Source organism: Haliotis rufescens, unplaced genomic scaffold (assembly GCF_023055435.1).
Source record: "Haliotis rufescens isolate VD_foot unplaced genomic scaffold, xgHalRufe1.0.p SCAF_15, whole genome shotgun sequence".
Lineage (NCBI taxonomy): Eukaryota > Metazoa > Mollusca > Gastropoda > Lepetellida > Haliotidae > Haliotis > Haliotis rufescens.
Genome location: NW_025963835.1, coordinates 11836493 through 11851767, shown reverse-complemented (window position 1 = coordinate 11851767; position 15275 = coordinate 11836493). Strand labels below are relative to the sequence as shown.

The 15275-nt window shown below is 42.0% G+C and overlaps 29 non-coding genes across 29 annotated transcripts; all 29 read right to left on the bottom strand.

Annotated features, from left to right (window-relative positions):
* Positions 1–460: 460 nt before the first annotated feature.
* Trnah-gug lies at positions 461–532 on the bottom strand. The gene has a single exon. It is a non-coding gene; the product is annotated as a tRNA-His (tRNA).
* Positions 533–841: 309 nt separating this feature from the next.
* Positions 842–913, bottom strand: Trnah-gug. Its single transcript has one exon. It is a non-coding gene; the product is annotated as a tRNA-His (tRNA).
* A 561-nt stretch (positions 914–1474) lies between these two features.
* Positions 1475–1546, bottom strand: Trnah-gug. Its single transcript has one exon. It is a non-coding gene; the product is annotated as a tRNA-His (tRNA).
* Positions 1547–1855: 309 nt separating this feature from the next.
* Trnah-gug lies at positions 1856–1927 on the bottom strand. Its single transcript has one exon. It is a non-coding gene; the product is annotated as a tRNA-His (tRNA).
* Positions 1928–2490: 563 nt separating this feature from the next.
* Trnah-gug lies at positions 2491–2562 on the bottom strand. Its single transcript has one exon. It is a non-coding gene; the product is annotated as a tRNA-His (tRNA).
* Positions 2563–2871: 309 nt separating this feature from the next.
* Positions 2872–2943, bottom strand: Trnah-gug. The gene has a single exon. It is a non-coding gene; the product is annotated as a tRNA-His (tRNA).
* A 563-nt stretch (positions 2944–3506) lies between these two features.
* Positions 3507–3578, bottom strand: Trnah-gug. The gene has a single exon. It is a non-coding gene; the product is annotated as a tRNA-His (tRNA).
* Positions 3579–3887: 309 nt separating this feature from the next.
* Trnah-gug lies at positions 3888–3959 on the bottom strand. The gene has a single exon. It is a non-coding gene; the product is annotated as a tRNA-His (tRNA).
* Positions 3960–4520: 561 nt separating this feature from the next.
* Positions 4521–4592, bottom strand: Trnah-gug. Its single transcript has one exon. It is a non-coding gene; the product is annotated as a tRNA-His (tRNA).
* A 309-nt stretch (positions 4593–4901) lies between these two features.
* Trnah-gug lies at positions 4902–4973 on the bottom strand. Its single transcript has one exon. It is a non-coding gene; the product is annotated as a tRNA-His (tRNA).
* A 563-nt stretch (positions 4974–5536) lies between these two features.
* On the bottom strand, positions 5537–5608 carry Trnah-gug. The gene has a single exon. It is a non-coding gene; the product is annotated as a tRNA-His (tRNA).
* Positions 5609–5917: 309 nt separating this feature from the next.
* Positions 5918–5989, bottom strand: Trnah-gug. Its single transcript has one exon. It is a non-coding gene; the product is annotated as a tRNA-His (tRNA).
* Positions 5990–6550: 561 nt separating this feature from the next.
* Trnah-gug lies at positions 6551–6622 on the bottom strand. Its single transcript has one exon. It is a non-coding gene; the product is annotated as a tRNA-His (tRNA).
* Positions 6623–6931: 309 nt separating this feature from the next.
* Positions 6932–7003, bottom strand: Trnah-gug. Its single transcript has one exon. It is a non-coding gene; the product is annotated as a tRNA-His (tRNA).
* A 563-nt stretch (positions 7004–7566) lies between these two features.
* Positions 7567–7638, bottom strand: Trnah-gug. The gene has a single exon. It is a non-coding gene; the product is annotated as a tRNA-His (tRNA).
* Positions 7639–7947: 309 nt separating this feature from the next.
* Positions 7948–8019, bottom strand: Trnah-gug. The gene has a single exon. It is a non-coding gene; the product is annotated as a tRNA-His (tRNA).
* A 563-nt stretch (positions 8020–8582) lies between these two features.
* Trnah-gug lies at positions 8583–8654 on the bottom strand. The gene has a single exon. It is a non-coding gene; the product is annotated as a tRNA-His (tRNA).
* Positions 8655–8963: 309 nt separating this feature from the next.
* Positions 8964–9035, bottom strand: Trnah-gug. Its single transcript has one exon. It is a non-coding gene; the product is annotated as a tRNA-His (tRNA).
* A 561-nt stretch (positions 9036–9596) lies between these two features.
* Trnah-gug lies at positions 9597–9668 on the bottom strand. Its single transcript has one exon. It is a non-coding gene; the product is annotated as a tRNA-His (tRNA).
* Positions 9669–9977: 309 nt separating this feature from the next.
* On the bottom strand, positions 9978–10049 carry Trnah-gug. The gene has a single exon. It is a non-coding gene; the product is annotated as a tRNA-His (tRNA).
* Positions 10050–10612: 563 nt separating this feature from the next.
* On the bottom strand, positions 10613–10684 carry Trnah-gug. The gene has a single exon. It is a non-coding gene; the product is annotated as a tRNA-His (tRNA).
* Positions 10685–10993: 309 nt separating this feature from the next.
* Trnah-gug lies at positions 10994–11065 on the bottom strand. Its single transcript has one exon. It is a non-coding gene; the product is annotated as a tRNA-His (tRNA).
* A 563-nt stretch (positions 11066–11628) lies between these two features.
* Trnah-gug lies at positions 11629–11700 on the bottom strand. The gene has a single exon. It is a non-coding gene; the product is annotated as a tRNA-His (tRNA).
* A 309-nt stretch (positions 11701–12009) lies between these two features.
* Positions 12010–12081, bottom strand: Trnah-gug. Its single transcript has one exon. It is a non-coding gene; the product is annotated as a tRNA-His (tRNA).
* A 561-nt stretch (positions 12082–12642) lies between these two features.
* On the bottom strand, positions 12643–12714 carry Trnah-gug. Its single transcript has one exon. It is a non-coding gene; the product is annotated as a tRNA-His (tRNA).
* A 309-nt stretch (positions 12715–13023) lies between these two features.
* Positions 13024–13095, bottom strand: Trnah-gug. Its single transcript has one exon. It is a non-coding gene; the product is annotated as a tRNA-His (tRNA).
* A 561-nt stretch (positions 13096–13656) lies between these two features.
* Trnah-gug lies at positions 13657–13728 on the bottom strand. Its single transcript has one exon. It is a non-coding gene; the product is annotated as a tRNA-His (tRNA).
* A 309-nt stretch (positions 13729–14037) lies between these two features.
* Trnah-gug lies at positions 14038–14109 on the bottom strand. The gene has a single exon. It is a non-coding gene; the product is annotated as a tRNA-His (tRNA).
* A 561-nt stretch (positions 14110–14670) lies between these two features.
* Trnah-gug lies at positions 14671–14742 on the bottom strand. Its single transcript has one exon. It is a non-coding gene; the product is annotated as a tRNA-His (tRNA).
* Positions 14743–15275: the final 533 nt, after the last annotated feature.

The window sequence follows — 15275 nt, the reverse complement described above, 5'->3', positions numbered from 1 at the left end:
TGACGCCCTCTAAAAACAGCAGGAAGTCCCGAACAAGTCAATGAGCAGAGAGTTTCCGTCATCTGCTTATTACACTACAAATGTACATGATGATAGGAGTAACTTACAGTCACAGTATTCACGACACGAAGGTAGCAAAAATACAACAGAGAGTTCTTAGCCATAGAAAATGGACAAGGAAAATATGCCTACTTTTGATGGAAGCAATCAGAAGGAGTGTAACGCCTCAGATAGCTACGTTAGCTACACAATGGACATAAGGCATTCTAAAAGTAGGTGCCTCTCTAACTATCGTCGTACCTGAATGGTTACAGACAATGTCTTCATTTCCCACTGAATTTGTGTTCAACTGAGACGCGTGAAACTCGGCTAAAAGTTGCGCATCTGGTTGGTTGGACACTGGAAAGCTTCCTGGCTCGGAAAATGCAGAGAAACCTATCCTTCAAAAGCTCGGGCAACATGCCGTGACCCGGATTCGAACCTGGGTTCTTGCGGCCACAACGCAAAGTCCTAACCACTAGACGATCACGGCCACTTGTCACCCTGTTATCAGCAAGGCATATTAGCTCAAGACATTCTTGGTTCTGTAATGGCTTGAACTTGATTTCTTTTCACTGTCTTCACAAAATGCAGGGGTAAATTACGTCTTTCCTAAAGGCAACTAAAATATACGTAAATCAGGAGTCTATTTCCAAATTTAATTTACTCAATTAAAAGGTTTGGAATAGTTTCAAGTCAAATGATTTTATGCATTGCTTTGAACTGGGCCGGCCTGTAAAAGTAAACGTGTGTGCTTTAATGGAATATTGAAATATTAATGATATCCCCAAAAAGGTGTAGATGCCGAGACCAGGATTCGAACCTGGGTTCTTGCGGCCACAACGCAAAGTCCTAACCACTAGACGATCACGGCTGTTCTACAACCTGAAATGGCCAGCGATGTATACACATTTTCAGCTTTTCCTTGTTACAATTATAGTCTATAAACACATCGCTTTGTCACAGTATAACGTTGATGACGCCCTCTAAAAACAGCAGGAAGTCCCGAACAAGTCAATGAGCAGAGAGTTTCCGTCATCTGCTTATTACACTACAAATGTACATGATGATAGGAGTAACTTACAGTCACAGTATTCACGACACGAAGGTAGCAAATACAACAGAGAGTTATTTGCCATAGAAGATGGACAAGGAAAATATGCCTACTTTTGATGGAAGCAATCAGAAGGAGTGTAACGCCTCAGATAGCTACGTTAGCTACACAATGGACATAAGACATTCTAAAAGTAGGTGCCTCTCTAACTATCGTCGTACCTGGATGGTTACAGACAATGTCTTCATTTCCCACTGAATTTGTGTTCAACTGAGGCGCGTGAAACTCGGCTAAAAGTTGCGCATCTGGTTGGTTCGCCACTGGAAAGCGTCCTGGCTCGGAAAATGCAGAGAAACACATCCTGCAAAAGCTCGGGCAACATGCCGTGACCCGGATTCGAACCTGGGTTCTTGCGGCCACAACGCAAAGTCCTAACCACTAGACGATCACGGCCACTTGTCACCCTGTTATCAGCATGGCATATTAGCTCAAGACATTCTTGGTTCTGTAATGGCTTGAACTTGATTTCTTTTCACTGTCTTCACAAAATGCAGGGGTAAATTACGTCTTTCCTAAAGGCAACTAAAATATACGTAAATCAGGAGTCTATTTCCAAATTTAATTTACTCAATTAAAAGGTTTGGAATAGTTTCAAGTCAAATGATTTTATGCATTGCTTTGAACTGGGCCGACCTGTAAAAGTAAACGTGTGTGCTTTAATGGAATATTGAAATATTAATGATATCCCCAAAAAGGTGTAGATGCCGAGACCAGGATTCGAACCTGGGTTCTTGCGGCCACAACGCAAAGTCCTAACCACTAGACGATCACGGCTGTTCTACAACCTGAAATGGCCAGCGATTTATACACATTTTCAGCTTTTCCTTGTTACAATTATAGTCTATAAACACATCGCTTTGTCACAGTATAACGTTGATGACGCCCTCTAAAAACAGCAGGAAGTCCCGAACAAGTCAATGAGCAGAGAGTTTCCGTCATCTGCTTATTACACTACAAATGTACATGATGATAGGAGTAACTTACAGTCACAGTATTCACGACATGAAGGTAGCAAAAATACAACAGAGAGTTCTTAGCCATAGAAAATGGACAAGGAAAATATGCCTACTTTTGATGGAAGCAATCAGAAGGAGTGTAACGCCTCAGATAGCTACGTTAGCTACACAATGGACATAAGGCATTCTAAAAGTAGGTGCCTCTCTAACTATCGTCGTACCTGAATGGTTACAGACAATGTCTTCATTTCCCACTGAATTTGTGTTCAACTGAGACGCGTGAAACTCGGCTAAAAGTTGCGCATCTGGTTGGTTGGACACTGGAAAGCTTCCTGGCTCGGAAAATGCAGAGAAACCTATCCTTCAAAAGCTCGGGCAACATGCCGTGACCCGGATTCGAACCTGGGTTCTTGCGGCCACAACGCAAAGTCCTAACCACTAGACGATCACGGCCACTTGTCACCCTGTTATCAGCATGGCATATTAGCTCAAGACATTCTTGGTTCTGTAATGGCTTGAACTTGATTTCTTTTCACTGTCTTCACAAAATGCAGGGGTAAATTACGTCTTTCCTAAAGGCAACTAAAATATACGTAAATCAGGAGTCTATTTCCAAATTTAATTTACTCAATTAAAAGGTTTGGAATAGTTTCAAGTCAAATGATTTTATGCATTGCTTTGAACTGGGCCGACCTGTAAAAGTAAACGTGTGTGCTTTAATGGAATATTGAAATATTAATGATATCCCCAAAAAGGTGTAGATGCCGAGACCAGGATTCGAACCTGGGTTCTTGCGGCCACAACGCAAAGTCCTAACCACTAGACGATCACGGCTGTTCTACAACCTGAAATGGCCAGCGATTTATACACATTTTCAGCTTTTCCTTGTTACAATTATAGTCTATAAACACATCGCTTTGTCACAGTATAACGTTGATGACGCCCTCTAAAAACAGCAGGAAGTCCCGAACAAGTCAATGAGCAGAGAGTTTCCGTCATCTGCTTATTACACTACAAATGTACATGATGATAGGAGTAACTTACAGTCACAGTATTCACGACATGAAGGTAGCAAAAATACAACAGAGAGTTCTTAGCCATAGAAAATGGACAAGGAAAATATGCCTACTTTTGATGGAAGCAATCAGAAGGAGTGTAACGCCTCAGATAGCTACGTTAGCTACACAATGGACATAAGGCATTCTAAAAGTAGGTGCCTCTCTAACTATCGTCGTACCTGAATGGTTACAGACAATGTCTTCATTTCCCACTGAATTTGTGTTCAACTGAGACGCGTGAAACTCGGCTAAAAGTTGCGCATCTGGTTGGTTGGACACTGGAAAGCTTCCTGGCTCGGAAAATGCAGAGAAACCTATCCTTCAAAAGCTCGGGCAACATGCCGTGACCCGGATTCGAACCTGGGTTCTTGCGGCCACAACGCAAAGTCCTAACCACTAGACGATCACGGCCACTTGTCACCCTGTTATCAGCATGGCATATTAGCTCAAGACATTCTTGGTTCTGTAATGGCTTGAACTTGATTTCTTTTCACTGTCTTCACAAAATGCAGGGGTAAATTACGTCTTTCCTAAAGGCAACTAAAATATACGTAAATCAGGAGTCTATTTCCAAATTTAATTTACTCAATTAAAAGGTTTGGAATAGTTTCAAGTCAAATGATTTTATGCATTGCTTTGAACTGGGCCGACCTGTAAAAGTAAACGTGTGTGCTTTAATGGAATATTGAAATATTAATGATATCCCCAAAAAGGTGTAGATGCCGAGACCAGGATTCGAACCTGGGTTCTTGCGGCCACAACGCAAAGTCCTAACCACTAGACGATCACGGCTGTTCTACAACCTGAAATGGCCAGCGATTTATACACATTTTCAGCTTTTCCTTGTTACAATTATAGTCTATAAACACATCGCTTTGTCACAGTATAACGTTGATGACGCCCTCTAAAAACAGCAGGAAGTCCCGAACAAGTCAATGAGCAGAGAGTTTCCGTCATCTGCTTATTACACTACAAATGTACATGATGATAGGAGTAACTTACAGTCACAGTATTCACGACACGAAGGTAGCAAATACAACAGAGAGTTATTTGCCATAGAAGATGGACAAGGAAAATATGCCTACTTTTGATGGAAGCAATCAGAAGGAGTGTAACGCCTCAGATAGCTACGTTAGCTACACAATGGACATAAGACATTCTAAAAGTAGGTGCCTCTCTAACTATCGTCGTACCTGGATGGTTACAGACAATGTCTTCATTTCCCACTGAATTTGTGTTCAACTGAGGCGCGTGAAACTCGGCCAAAAGTTGCGCAACTGGTTGGTTCGCCACTGGAAAGCGTCCTGGCTCGGAAAATGCAGAGAAACACATCCTGCAAAAGCTCGGGCAACATGCCGTGACCCGGATTCGAACCTGGGTTCTTGCGGCCACAACGCAAAGTCCTAACCACTAGACGATCACGGCCACTTGTCACCCTGTTATCAGCATGGCATATTAGCTCAAGACATTCTTGGTTCTGTAATGGCTTGAACTTGATTTCTTTTCACTGTCTTCACAAAATGCAGGGGTAAATTACGTCTTTCCTAAAGGCAACTAAAATATACGTAAATCAGGAGTCTATTTCCAAATTTAATTTACTCAATTAAAAGGTTTGGAATAGTTTCAAGTCAAATGATTTTATGCATTGCTTTGAACTGGGCCGACCTGTAAAACTAAACGTGTGTGCTTTAATGGAATATTGAAATATTAATGATATCCCCAAAAAGGTGTAGATGCCGAGACCAGGATTCGAACCTGGGTTCTTGCGGCCACAACGCAAAGTCCTAACCACTAGACGATCACGGCTGTTCTACAACCTGAAATGGCCAGCGATTTATACACATTTTCAGCTTTTCCTTGTTACAATTATAGTCTATAAACACATCGCTTTGTCACAGTATAACGTTGATGACGCCCTCTAAAAACAGCAGGAAGTCCCGAACAAGTCAATGAGCAGAGAGTTTCCGTCATCTGCTTATTACACTACAAATGTACATGATGATAGGAGTAACTTACAGTCACAGTATTCACGACACGAAGGTAGCAAAAATACAACAGAGAGTTCTTAGCCATAGAAAATGGACAAGGAAAATATGCCTACTTTTGATGGAAGCAATCAGAAGGAGTGTAACGCCTCAGATAGCTACGTTAGCTACACAATGGACATAAGGCATTCTAAAAGTAGGTGCCTCTCTAACTATCGTCGTACCTGAATGGTTACAGACAATGTCTTCATTTCCCACTGAATTTGTGTTCAACTGAGACGCGTGAAACTCGGCTAAAAGTTGCGCATCTGGTTGGTTGGACACTGGAAAGCTTCCTGGCTCGGAAAATGCAGAGAAACCTATCCTTCAAAAGCTCGGGCAACATGCCGTGACCCGGATTCGAACCTGGGTTCTTGCGGCCACAACGCAAAGTCCTAACCACTAGACGATCACGGCCACTTGTCACCCTGTTATCAGCAAGGCATATTAGCTCAAGACATTCTTGGTTCTGTAATGGCTTGAACTTGATTTCTTTTCACTGTCTTCACAAAATGCAGGGGTAAATTACGTCTTTCCTAAAGGCAACTAAAATATACGTAAATCAGGAGTCTATTTCCAAATTTAATTTACTCAATTAAAAGGTTTGGAATAGTTTCAAGTCAAATGATTTTATGCATTGCTTTGAACTGGGCCGGCCTGTAAAAGTAAACGTGTGTGCTTTAATGGAATATTGAAATATTAATGATATCCCCAAAAAGGTGTAGATGCCGAGACCAGGATTCGAACCTGGGTTCTTGCGGCCACAACGCAAAGTCCTAACCACTAGACGATCACGGCTGTTCTACAACCTGAAATGGCCAGCGATGTATACACATTTTCAGCTTTTCCTTGTTACAATTATAGTCTATAAACACATCGCTTTGTCACAGTATAACGTTGATGACGCCCTCTAAAAACAGCAGGAAGTCCCGAACAAGTCAATGAGCAGAGAGTTTCCGTCATCTGCTTATTACACTACAAATGTACATGATGATAGGAGTAACTTACAGTCACAGTATTCACGACACGAAGGTAGCAAATACAACAGAGAGTTATTTGCCATAGAAGATGGACAAGGAAAATATGCCTACTTTTGATGGAAGCAATCAGAAGGAGTGTAACGCCTCAGATAGCTACGTTAGCTACACAATGGACATAAGACATTCTAAAAGTAGGTGCCTCTCTAACTATCGTCGTACCTGGATGGTTACAGACAATGTCTTCATTTCCCACTGAATTTGTGTTCAACTGAGGCGCGTGAAACTCGGCCAAAAGTTGCGCATCTGGTTGGTTCGCCACTGGAAAGCGTCCTGGCTCGGAAAATGCAGAGAAACACATCCTGCAAAAGCTCGGGCAACATGCCGTGACCCGGATTCGAACCTGGGTTCTTGCGGCCACAACGCAAAGTCCTAACCACTAGACGATCACGGCCACTTGTCACCCTGTTATCAGCATGGCATATTAGCTCAAGACATTCTTGGTTCTGTAATGGCTTGAACTTGATTTCTTTTCACTGTCTTCACAAAATGCAGGGGTAAATTACGTCTTTCCTAAAGGCAACTAAAATATACGTAAATCAGGAGTCTATTTCCAAATTTAATTTACTCAATTAAAAGGTTTGGAATAGTTTCAAGTCAAATGATTTTATGCATTGCTTTGAACTGGGCCGACCTGTAAAAGTAAACGTGTGTGCTTTAATGGAATATTGAAATATTAATGATATCCCCAAAAAGGTGTAGATGCCGAGACCAGGATTCGAACCTGGGTTCTTGCGGCCACAACGCAAAGTCCTAACCACTAGACGATCACGGCTGTTCTACAACCTGAAATGGCCAGCGATTTATACACATTTTCAGCTTTTCCTTGTTACAATTATAGTCTATAAACACATCGCTTTGTCACAGTATAACGTTGATGACGCCCTCTAAAAACAGCAGGAAGTCCCGAACAAGTCAATGAGCAGAGAGTTTCCGTCATCTGCTTATTACACTACAAATGTACATGATGATAGGAGTAACTTACAGTCACAGTATTCACGACATGAAGGTAGCAAAAATACAACAGAGAGTTCTTAGCCATAGAAAATGGACAAGGAAAATATGCCTACTTTTGATGGAAGCAATCAGAAGGAGTGTAACGCCTCAGATAGCTACGTTAGCTACACAATGGACATAAGGCATTCTAAAAGTAGGTGCCTCTCTAACTATCGTCGTACCTGAATGGTTACAGACAATGTCTTCATTTCCCACTGAATTTGTGTTCAACTGAGACGCGTGAAACTCGGCTAAAAGTTGCGCATCTGGTTGGTTGGACACTGGAAAGCTTCCTGGCTCGGAAAATGCAGAGAAACCTATCCTTCAAAAGCTCGGGCAACATGCCGTGACCCGGATTCGAACCTGGGTTCTTGCGGCCACAACGCAAAGTCCTAACCACTAGACGATCACGGCCACTTGTCACCCTGTTATCAGCATGGCATATTAGCTCAAGACATTCTTGGTTCTGTAATGGCTTGAACTTGATTTCTTTTCACTGTCTTCACAAAATGCAGGGGTAAATTACGTCTTTCCTAAAGGCAACTAAAATATACGTAAATCAGGAGTCTATTTCCAAATTTAATTTACTCAATTAAAAGGTTTGGAATAGTTTCAAGTCAAATGATTTTATGCATTGCTTTGAACTGGGCCGACCTGTAAAAGTAAACGTGTGTGCTTTAATGGAATATTGAAATATTAATGATATCCCCAAAAAGGTGTAGATGCCGAGACCAGGATTCGAACCTGGGTTCTTGCGGCCACAACGCAAAGTCCTAACCACTAGACGATCACGGCTGTTCTACAACCTGAAATGGCCAGCGATTTATACACATTTTCAGCTTTTCCTTGTTACAATTATAGTCTATAAACACATCGCTTTGTCACAGTATAACGTTGATGACGCCCTCTAAAAACAGCAGGAAGTCCCGAACAAGTCAATGAGCAGAGAGTTTCCGTCATCTGCTTATTACACTACAAATGTACATGATGATAGGAGTAACTTACAGTCACAGTATTCACGACATGAAGGTAGCAAAAATACAACAGAGAGTTCTTAGCCATAGAAAATGGACAAGGAAAATATGCCTACTTTTGATGGAAGCAATCAGAAGGAGTGTAACGCCTCAGATAGCTACGTTAGCTACACAATGGACATAAGGCATTCTAAAAGTAGGTGCCTCTCTAACTATCGTCGTACCTGAATGGTTACAGACAATGTCTTCATTTCCCACTGAATTTGTGTTCAACTGAGACGCGTGAAACTCGGCTAAAAGTTGCGCATCTGGTTGGTTGGACACTGGAAAGCTTCCTGGCTCGGAAAATGCAGAGAAACCTATCCTTCAAAAGCTCGGGCAACATGCCGTGACCCGGATTCGAACCTGGGTTCTTGCGGCCACAACGCAAAGTCCTAACCACTAGACGATCACGGCCACTTGTCACCCTGTTATCAGCATGGCATATTAGCTCAAGACATTCTTGGTTCTGTAATGGCTTGAACTTGATTTCTTTTCACTGTCTTCACAAAATGCAGGGGTAAATTACGTCTTTCCTAAAGGCAACTAAAATATACGTAAATCAGGAGTCTATTTCCAAATTTAATTTACTCAATTAAAAGGTTTGGAATAGTTTCAAGTCAAATGATTTTATGCATTGCTTTGAACTGGGCCGACCTGTAAAAGTAAACGTGTGTGCTTTAATGGAATATTGAAATATTAATGATATCCCCAAAAAGGTGTAGATGCCGAGACCAGGATTCGAACCTGGGTTCTTGCGGCCACAACGCAAAGTCCTAACCACTAGACGATCACGGCTGTTCTACAACCTGAAATGGCCAGCGATTTATACACATTTTCAGCTTTTCCTTGTTACAATTATAGTCTATAAACACATCGCTTTGTCACAGTATAACGTTGATGACGCCCTCTAAAAACAGCAGGAAGTCCCGAACAAGTCAATGAGCAGAGAGTTTCCGTCATCTGCTTATTACACTACAAATGTACATGATGATAGGAGTAACTTACAGTCACAGTATTCACGACACGAAGGTAGCAAATACAACAGAGAGTTATTTGCCATAGAAGATGGACAAGGAAAATATGCCTACTTTTGATGGAAGCAATCAGAAGGAGTGTAACGCCTCAGATAGCTACGTTAGCTACACAATGGACATAAGACATTCTAAAAGTAGGTGCCTCTCTAACTATCGTCGTACCTGGATGGTTACAGACAATGTCTTCATTTCCCACTGAATTTGTGTTCAACTGAGGCGCGTGAAACTCGGCCAAAAGTTGCGCAACTGGTTGGTTCGCCACTGGAAAGCGTCCTGGCTCGGAAAATGCAGAGAAACACATCCTGCAAAAGCTCGGGCAACATGCCGTGACCCGGATTCGAACCTGGGTTCTTGCGGCCACAACGCAAAGTCCTAACCACTAGACGATCACGGCCACTTGTCACCCTGTTATCAGCATGGCATATTAGCTCAAGACATTCTTGGTTCTGTAATGGCTTGAACTTGATTTCTTTTCACTGTCTTCACAAAATGCAGGGGTAAATTACGTCTTTCCTAAAGGCAACTAAAATATACGTAAATCAGGAGTCTATTTCCAAATTTAATTTACTCAATTAAAAGGTTTGGAATAGTTTCAAGTCAAATGATTTTATGCATTGCTTTGAACTGGGCCGACCTGTAAAAGTAAACGTGTGTGCTTTAATGGAATATTGAAATATTAATGATATCCCCAAAAAGGTGTAGATGCCGAGACCAGGATTCGAACCTGGGTTCTTGCGGCCACAACGCAAAGTCCTAACCACTAGACGATCACGGCTGTTCTACAACCTGAAATGGCCAGCGATTTATACACATTTTCAGCTTTTCCTTGTTACAATTATAGTCTATAAACACATCGCTTTGTCACAGTATAACGTTGATGACGCCCTCTAAAAACAGCAGGAAGTCCCGAACAAGTCAATGAGCAGAGAGTTTCCGTCATCTGCTTATTACACTACAAATGTACATGATGATAGGAGTAACTTACAGTCACAGTATTCACGACACGAAGGTAGCAAAAATACAACAGAGAGTTCTTAGCCATAGAAAATGGACAAGGAAAATATGCCTACTTTTGATGGAAGCAATCAGAAGGAGTGTAACGCCTCAGATAGCTACGTTAGCTACACAATGGACATAAGGCATTCTAAAAGTAGGTGCCTCTCTAACTATCGTCGTACCTGAATGGTTACAGACAATGTCTTCATTTCCCACTGAATTTGTGTTCAACTGAGACGCGTGAAACTCGGCTAAAAGTTGCGCATCTGGTTGGTTGGACACTGGAAAGCTTCCTGGCTCGGAAAATGCAGAGAAACCTATCCTTCAAAAGCTCGGGCAACATGCCGTGACCCGGATTCGAACCTGGGTTCTTGCGGCCACAACGCAAAGTCCTAACCACTAGACGATCACGGCCACTTGTCACCCTGTTATCAGCAAGGCATATTAGCTCAAGACATTCTTGGTTCTGTAATGGCTTGAACTTGATTTCTTTTCACTGTCTTCACAAAATGCAGGGGTAAATTACGTCTTTCCTAAAGGCAACTAAAATATACGTAAATCAGGAGTCTATTTCCAAATTTAATTTACTCAATTAAAAGGTTTGGAATAGTTTCAAGTCAAATGATTTTATGCATTGCTTTGAACTGGGCCGACCTGTAAAAGTAAACGTGTGTGCTTTAATGGAATATTGAAATATTAATGATATCCCCAAAAAGGTGTAGATGCCGAGACCAGGATTCGAACCTGGGTTCTTGCGGCCACAACGCAAAGTCCTAACCACTAGACGATCACGGCTGTTCTACAACCTGAAATGGCCAGCGATTTATACACATTTTCAGCTTTTCCTTGTTACAATTATAGTCTATAAACACATCGCTTTGTCACAGTATAACGTTGATGACGCCCTCTAAAAACAGCAGGAAGTCCCGAACAAGTCAATGAGCAGAGAGTTTCCGTCATCTGCTTATTACACTACAAATGTACATGATGATAGGAGTAACTTACAGTCACAGTATTCACGACACGAAGGTAGCAAAAATACAACAGAGAGTTCTTAGCCATAGAAAATGGACAAGGAAAATATGCCTACTTTTGATGGAAGCAATCAGAAGGAGTGTAACGCCTCAGATAGCTACGTTAGCTACACAATGGACATAAGACATTCTAAAAGTAGGTGCCTCTCTAACTATCGTCGTACCTGAATGGTTACAGACAATGTCTTCATTTCCCACTGAATTTGTGTTCAACTGAGACGCGTGAAACTCGGCCAAAAGTTGCGCATCTGGTTGGTTGGACACTGGAAAGCTTCCTGGCTCGGAAAATGCAGAGAAACCTATCCTGCAAAAGCTCGGGCAACATGCCGTGACCCGGATTCGAACCGGGGTTCTTGCGGCCACAACGCAAAGTCCTAACCACTAGACGATCACGGCCACTTGTCACCCTGTTATCAGCAAGGCATATTAGCTCAAGACATTCTTGGTTCTGTAATGGCTTGAACTTGATTTCTTTTCACTGTCTTCACAAAATGCAGGGGTAAATTACGTCTTTCCTAAAGGCAACTAAAATATACGTAAATCAGGAGTCTATTTCCAAATTTAATTTACTCAATTAAAAGGTTTGGAATAGTTTCAAGTCAAATGGTTCTATGCATTGCTTTGAACTGGGCCGACCTGTAAAAGTAAACGTGTGTGCTTTAATGGAATATTGAAATATTAATGATATCCCCAAAAAGGTGTAGATGCCGAGACCAGGATTCGAACCTGGGTTCTTGCGGCCACAACGCAAAGTCCTAACCACTAGACGATCACGGCTGTTCTACAACCTGAAATGGCCAGCGATTTATACACATTTTCAGCTTTTCCTTGTTACAATTATAGTCTATAAACACATCGCTTTGTCACAGTATAACGTTGATGACGCCCTCTAAAAACAGCAGGAAGTCCCGAACAAGTCAATGAGCAGAGAGTTTCCGTCATCTGCTTATTACACTACAAATGTACATGATGAAAGGAGTAACTTACAGTCACAGTATTCACGACACGAAGGTAGCAAATACAACAGAGAGTTCTTAGCCATAGAAAATGGACAAGGAAAATATGCCTACTTTTGATGGAAGCAATCAGAAGGAGTGTAACGCCTCAGATAGCTACGTTAGCTACACAATGGACATAAGGCATTCTAAAAGTAGGTGCCTCTCTAACTATCGTCGTACCTGGATGGTTACAGACAATGTCTTCATTTCCCACTGAATTTGTGTTCAACTGAGACGCGTGAAACTCGGCTAAAAGTTGCGCAACTGGTTGGTTGGCCACTGGAAAGCGTCCTGGCTCGGAAAATGCAGAGAAACACATCCTGCAAAAGCTCGGGCAACATGCCGTGACCCGGATTCGAACCGGGGTTCTTGCGGCCACAACGCAAAGTCCTAACCACTAGACGATCACGGCCACTTGTCACCCTGTTATCAGCATGGCATATTAGCTCAAGACATTCTTGGTTCTGTAATGGCTTGAACTTGATTTCTTTTCACTGTCTTCACAAAATGCAGGGGTAAATTACGTCTTTCCTAAAGGCAACTAAAATATACGTAAATCAGGAGTCTATTTCCAAATTTAATTTACTCAATTAAAAGGTTTGGAATAGTTTCAAGTCAAATGGTTCTATGCATTGCTTTGAACTGGGCCGACCTGTAAAAGTAAACGTGTGTGCTTTAATGGAATATTGAAATATTAATGATATCCCCAAAAAGGTGTAGATGCCGAGACCAGGATTCGAACCTGGGTTCTTGCGGCCACAACGCAAAGTCCTAACCACTAGACGATCACGGCTGTTCTACAACCTGAAATGGCCAGCGATTTATACACATTTTCAGCTTTTCCTTGTTACAATTATAGTCTATAAACACATCGCTTTGTCACAGTATAACGTTGATGACGCCCTCTAAAAACAGCAGGAAGTCCCGAACAAGTCAATGAGCAGAGAGTTTCCGTCATCTACTTATTACACTACAAATGTACATGATGATAGGAGTAACTTACAGTCACAGTATTCACGACACGAAGGTAGCAAATACAACAGAGAGTTCTTAGCCATAGAAGATGGACAAGGAAAATATGCCTACTTTTGATGGAAGCAATCAGAAGGAGTGTAACGCCTCAGATAGCTACGTTAGCTACACAATGGACATAAGACATTCTAAAAGTAGGTGCCTCTCTAACTATCGTCGTACCTGGATGGTTACAGACAATGTCTTCATTTCCCACTGAATTTGTGTTCAACTGAGGCGCGTGAAACTCGGCCAAAAGTTGCGCAACTGGTTGGTTGGCCACTGGAAAGCGTCCTGCCTCGGAAAATGCAGAGAAACACATCCTGCAAAAGCTCGGGCAACATGCCGTGACCCGGATTCGAACCGGGGTTCTTGCGGCCACAACGCAAAGTCCTAACCACTAGACGATCACGGCCACTTGTCACCCTGTTATCAGCAAGGCATATTAGCTCAAGACATTCTTGGTTCTGTAATGGCTTGAACTTGATTTCTTTTCACTGTCTTCACAAAATGCAGGGGTAAATTACGTCTTTCCTAAAGGCAACTAAAATATACGTAAATCAGGAGTCTATTTCCAAATTTAATTTACTCAATTAAAAGGTTTGGAATAGTTTCAAGTCAAATGGTTCTATGCATTGCTTTGAACTGGGCCGACCTGTAAAAGTAAACGTGTGTGCTTTAATGGAATATTGAAATATTAATGATATCCCCAAAAAGGTGTAGATGCCGAGACCAGGATTCGAACCTGGGTTCTTGCGGCCACAACGCAAAGTCCTAACCACTAGACGATCACGGCTGTTCTACAACCTGAAATGGCCAGCGATTTATACACATTTTCAGCTTTTCCTTGTTACAATTATAGTCTATAAACACATCGCTTTGTCACAGTATAACGTTGATGACGCCCTCTAAAAACAGCAGGAAGTCCCGAACAAGTCAATGAGCAGAGAGTTTCCGTCATCTACTTATTACACTACAAATGTACATGATGATAGGAGTAACTTACAGTCACAGTATTCACGACACGAAGGTAGCAAATACAACAGAGAGTTATTTGCCATAGAAGATGGACAAGGAAAATATGCCTACTTTTGATGGAAGCAATCAGAAGGAGTGTAACGCCTCAGATAGCTACGTTAGCTACACAATGGACATAAGACATTCTAAAAGTAGGTGCCTCTCTAACTATCGTCGTACCTGGATGGTTACAGACAATGTCTTCATTTCCCACTGAATTTGTGTTCAACTGAGGCGCGTGAAACTCGGCCAAAAGTTGCGCATCTGGTTGGTTGGCCACTGGAAAGCTTCCTGCCTCGGAAAATGCAGAGAAACACATCCTGCAAAAGCTCGGGCAACATGCCGTGACCAGGATTCGAACCGGGGTTCTTGCGGCCACAACGCAAAGTCCTAACCACTAGACGATCACGGCCACTTGTCACCCTGTTATCAGCATGGCATATTAGCTCAAGACATTCTTGGTTCTGTAATGGCTTGAACTTGATTTCTTTTCACTGTCTTCACAAAATGCAGGGGTAAATTACGTCTTTCCTAAAGGCAACTAAAATATACGTAAATCAGGAGTCTATTTCCAAATTTAATTTACTCAATTAAAAGGTTTGGAATAGTTTCAAGTCAAATGATTTTATGCATTGCTTTGAACTGGGCCGACCTGTAAAAGTAAACGTGTGTGCTTTAATGGAATATTGAAATATTAATGATATCCCCAAAAAGGTGTAGATGCCGAGACCAGGATTCGAAACTGGGTTCTTGCGGCCACAACGCAAAGTCCTAACCACTAGACGATCACGGCTGTTCTACAACCTGAAATGGCCAGCGATTTATACACATTTTCAGCTTTTCCTTGTTACAATTATAGTCTATAAACACATCGCTTTGTCACAGTATAACGTTGATGACGCCCTCTAAAAACAGCAGGAAGTCCCGAACAAGTCAATGAGCAGA